The sequence below is a fragment of the Podarcis bocagei genome, assembly GCF_964188305.1.
Source record: "Podarcis bocagei genome assembly, chromosome: 10".
NCBI lineage: Eukaryota > Metazoa > Chordata > Lepidosauria > Squamata > Lacertidae > Podarcis > Podarcis bocagei.
Window position 1 is genome coordinate 63,211,589 of NC_138135.1, and position 5,129 is coordinate 63,216,717.

The 5,129-nt window shown below is 41.1% G+C and overlaps 1 pseudogene across 1 annotated transcript; it reads left to right on the plus strand.

The window, feature by feature from the left end:
• The first annotated feature begins 974 nt into the window (after positions 1-974).
• Positions 975-1,449, plus strand: LOC308595393 (small ribosomal subunit protein uS8 pseudogene; annotated as a pseudogene). Its single transcript has one exon. The product of its transcript is annotated as a small ribosomal subunit protein uS8 pseudogene (transcript).
• Positions 1,450-5,129: the final 3,680 nt, after the last annotated feature.

Here is a 5,129-nt window from a genome sequence, read left to right on the forward strand (position 1 = left end):
CCAGACTATATTTTTTTGGGGGGGAGGGGAATGAACGAATTCCTATGCCTCACAAATAACCCAGAAATGCATTTTAAATAAAAGCACGCATTCTACTCATGTAAAAACAGGCTGATTCCCGGATCATCTGCGGGCCGGACTGAGAAGGCGATTGGGCCGGATCTGGCCCCCGGGCCTTAGTTTGCCTACCCATGAGTTAGGCATAGTGGGTTCAGTTATTGAAATGTGGAGGGTGAAGATGTTAGTGCAAGGTTCAAGATTCTTACTGTTTTTGCTTTTGGATTGTTAATGAGTAGAAACTGCAGTTAGATACAGCGAGAGGTGAAAGAATTAGGGTTTTCCTTTCCCCCCACTCCACCGCCTGCTTTTTAACCCTCCCCCCCGAATGATTAAAGCAAAAGGACACCCTTTAGGAGACAGTGAACTTTATTGCAAAACAGATTTCTACTCCTGCCAATTACTCAATGTTAGATTCGGTAGTTGTTTCCAGTGAGTTTTGCATCACATTTATTCCCAGTCCAAATCCTTGATGAACAGACCTTGTTAACTGCTAATATCATTCTCCAGCCTGTTCACAGGGTGAGAATAAGATACCATGGCGCATGTACTTTGTGTGTTGTTGTAACACAAGCTGATGTAAATCTTCATGACAAGCTGCTTCATTTTTATAACCTGCTTGAATTGAAACAAGTATTAAATTTTAAAACCCTTAAGCCTGGATTCCTTCTAGCATTAACTCATTTCCTATAGAACCAAATACGTTACTAGCCTGTTTCAAATACATGTTGTTTTGTAGCTTTTTGCCTTCTTTTCTTTTTTTTAATTTAAGAATTTTTATTGCAAAGTTAAATACATCAATACCAAGCCATACATAAAGAATAATATAAAGAAAAAGAAAAAAATAAAGAAGAAAAGAAAAAATGCAAAGAAAAGTAGACAGTAAAAGAATAAAGAAAAGTATAATAACACTTTTTCTGCCATATTGCTGCACTGGCATCATGGTGCGCATGAACGTTCTGGCAGATGCTCTAAAAAAGCATCAACAATGCTGAGAAGCATGGAAAACGTCAAGTTCTCATCAGACCGTGCTCGAAAGTTATCGTCCGGTTCTTAACTGTGATGATGAAGCAAGGTTACATAGGTGAATTTGAGATCATTGATGATCACAGAGCTGGGAAGATTGTTGTTAATCTCACAGGCAGACTCAACAAGTGTGGTGTGATCAGCACCAGATTTTATGTCCAACTGAAGGATTTGGAAAACTGGCAGAACAACCCTCTGCCTTCACGTCAGTTTAGGTACATTGCGCTGACAACTTCAGCTGGCATCATGGACCACGAGGAAGCTAGGCGAAAACTTACAGGAGTAAAAATCCTGGGATTCTTTTTCTAAACTTGTAAAAACAGGCAAACTAATAAATTGTTCAAATAGATTTAAAAAAAGGAAAAAGGGGGGGAAGTATAATATTTCAATACAATAAACACTATTTTACAAAATAATAGCAATAGACTTCCATCACTCTCGCAAACACTTCCTTTCACATTTCATATTTTATCTGTATTTCAGTATTATTTTCATCTTAATATATAGATAAAGAAGGCTGATCGCCGAAGAATTGATGCTTTTGAATTATGGTGCTGGAGGAGACTCTTGAGAGTCCCATGGACTGCAAGAAGATCAAACCTCTCCATTCTTAAGGAAATCAGCCCTGAGTGCTCACTGGAAGGACAGATCCTGAAGCTGAGGCTCCAGTACTTTGGCCACCTCATGAGAAGAGAAGACTCCCTGGAAAAGACCCTGATGTTGGGAAAGATGGAGGGCACAAGGAGAAGGGGACAACAGAGGATGAGATGGTTGGATGGTGTTCTTGAAGCTACCAGCATGAGTTTGATCAAACTGCAGGAGGCAGTGGAGGACAGAAGTGCCTGGCGTGCTCTGGTCCATGGGGTCACAAAGAGTCGGACATGACTAAACGACTAAACAACAACAACAAATGTATATACAGTGGTAACTCGGGTTAAGTACTTAATTTGTTCCGGAGGCCTGTTCTTAACCTGAAACTGTTCTTAACCTGAAGCACCACTTTAGCTAATGGGGCCTCCTGCTGCCGCTGTGCCACCGGAGCACGATTTCTGTTCTCACCCTGAAGCAAAGTTCTTAACCCGAGGTACTATTTCTGGGTTAGCAGAGTCTGTAACGTGAAGCGTATTCAACCTGAGGTACCACTGTATTTATGTTTCCCCTTTTCCATTCACGAGGTCATTCTAGACACAGGAAAATTTTACATTAGAACCTTGTCTTTCTAAATAATCATTCAAGCACTTCCATTCCTTCTTGACTGCATTCACTGGCTTTAGTCTTATTATATCCATCCATTTGGCCAGTTCCAAATATTCACATAATTTACATAACCATTCCTCTTTGGTCGGTACCTGGTTACCCTTCCAGTACTTAGCATTTCATGTTCTGTTTTTCCTCTCTCTTTTTAAATTTCCAATGAGCAGATTTGCTCCTGGTGTACGTTTAATGCAAACATTATACTGATTATGAGTTGTGCACGAATTCTTCCACGCTTCTGAATAAATCGGAATCTTTTTTTCCTCCCTGATTTCATCAATATTATTTATTTTTATCTGACAAAATATTCCTTCGCTTTAACCTGCTTGATGCCATTCCCTTCTAATGGGTAATCCTTAAAATAGCAGTTGTCTGCAGTACGGAATTATTATCTACTTTAAATGTCAGCTTAGCGAAGTAACACAATTAAATTGGGTTGGAAGTTGCCTTCTTGGGGCCAAGTCTGTAATGACAGTCTCCATTCAATAAATCTGTTACGTATTCCATGCAAGCGAGGGCCTTTGTGGCAAGACAAAAATGATCACATATCATTATGCACATCGATGATCATCGGGAGATTTTTTTTTGTTAAAGGAGCAAGCACTAATCTTATGCATTTGAAACTGAAATCACTCAGAAGGGAATGGCAGGGCTGTCTGTGCTTTGCAACAGCGAAGAGATTTAATGCCACACTGTGGAAAAATTAAAATTCAGGTCTTGGCTCGGTGAGATGCACAGAAGCAAATTGATGGCCAGAGTGCAGAAACTTCTCATACCTGTCAACATTTTAGCAAACCCAAATGACGGGACGGAGAGAGAATTCACACATGCATGTTCATTAGCTGGTAACTGCAACACCCAGCTGAAAATAAGTCACAGATGTTGACACCAAATGTCACCTCCTGTGCAATGGTGCAACAGAGTTCAGTTAATATACTCAACTGTCACTCATCAAACGTTTAGCAGCAATTGTAACAATTTTCAAATTAGAGGATTTTACCATGACAACCCCATTCTGAGCCAATCCCATTTTTGCATCCCACATGAAAAAGAAAAAGAGGTGCCAGAACTCACCATGACTGTTTTCTTCTAAGGCAGGTTTCCTCAACCTCAGTCCTCCAGATGTTTTTGGCCTACAACTCCCATGATCCCTAGCTAGCAGGACCCAGTGGTCAGGGATGATGGGAATTGTAGACTCAAAACATCTGGAGGGCCGAGTCTGAGGAAGCTTGTTCTAAGGCAGAGCCAGCCCTACCATTAGGCAGAGGGAGTTCATCTCAGGTGGGAGAAATGGGGAAAGCAGGGACAGCAGATTCTCCTTCCTCATTCTCCTGGGAGCAGGCTATCCCATTGCCACTGCTGAAGTAAGATTCAGTTATCAGTATGATCAGATTCTATATGTGGAAAGGGAAAACACCATATTGTCCTTCACCTCAGGCAACAAAAAGCCTTGGGCCAGGCTGTTTTGTTGGGCCATTTCCAAATTGAGCCAAAGAGAGCCCAAATTAATTACAGTGGTACCTCAGGTTATAGACGCTTCAGGTTACAGACCCCGCTAACCCAGAAATAGTACCTCAGGTTAAGAACTTTGCTTCAGGATGAGAACAGAAATTGTGCTCCGGCGGCGTGGCAGCAGCAGGAGTCCCCATTAGCTAAAGTGGTGCTTCAGGTTAAGAACAGTTTCAGGTTAAGAACGGACCTCCAGAACGAATTAAGCTCTTAACCCGAGGTACCACTGTAATTCAAACCACCCCAAATTTGCAACCCATTTGGTGGTATTCAACTAAGTTTTACCTGGAGTTGACCCATTGGAAATAATGCTCTTGAATACAACCCATTGTTATATATGCTTATACACTGCCTAGAATACATTGCTATGTGCCTCTTATAAGCCAAGAGTGCATAGAATCTCAGCTGTAGTTCTGATCTGGAAGTTTTAACCTTCTGCATCTCTTTCATAGGAAAATGATCCGAAGGAAATTAGGAAAGATACATTTAATGTTTGCACTATTTTATATCAGATCTCCAATGCATGATAGCAACAACAAAATTTAAGAGGTTTCATATGCATGCGTTTAAGTTTTCTACTTTGTCTGTATATTCTCAGTTAAGCCACTCTTATGAATTCCACTTGCAAGATCTTAAGCCTTGTATAGTTTGCATCTTATTTGATTTGCAAAGAGGCAGGGCTCTAGTAAAGTTTTTCAGTGAAGCACACATCTCAGGTTCTGTCCTGCAAGGATTATTACAGCTGAGAGCAACACAGTACAATCTCCCGCCATAGCCTCACAAGCTGTGAGTCACAATACAAAGGGATAGCCCGATGAACACACTTCATGAGCCCAACATAGAAGCAATACATGAAAAATGAGACAACTGTGAGGTCTGTGTATATGTGCAAGGGAGTGGGGGGTGATTTTCATCATTCCCCAACCTGCTGTCCTCCAGATGTTGAATTCCGACTCCCATCAGTCCCATGGCTAACGCTGGAGGGCACCTGGTTTGGAAACATAGGTTTGGCATACGAGGATCGGCTCAGAACAACAGACGTTTTTCATTATTTGGAGCCATTGTTTTGAGGCATATGGATCAGGTTTAAGTTCCTTGCAAGTCCCCAAAAGCAGTGTTTTAAAAACCAAGTTCATTAGTAGGCTTTCCTGCTTAACAGCGGCAGAAATGTGGCCTGTATAAATGATAATGCATTTTCAAATAAAAAGTACCATGGTTCTATTTTCAGAGACTTCTGTTGTAACATTCTGTGGGCAACGGTTCAAGTATGTCTAAACAAGAAA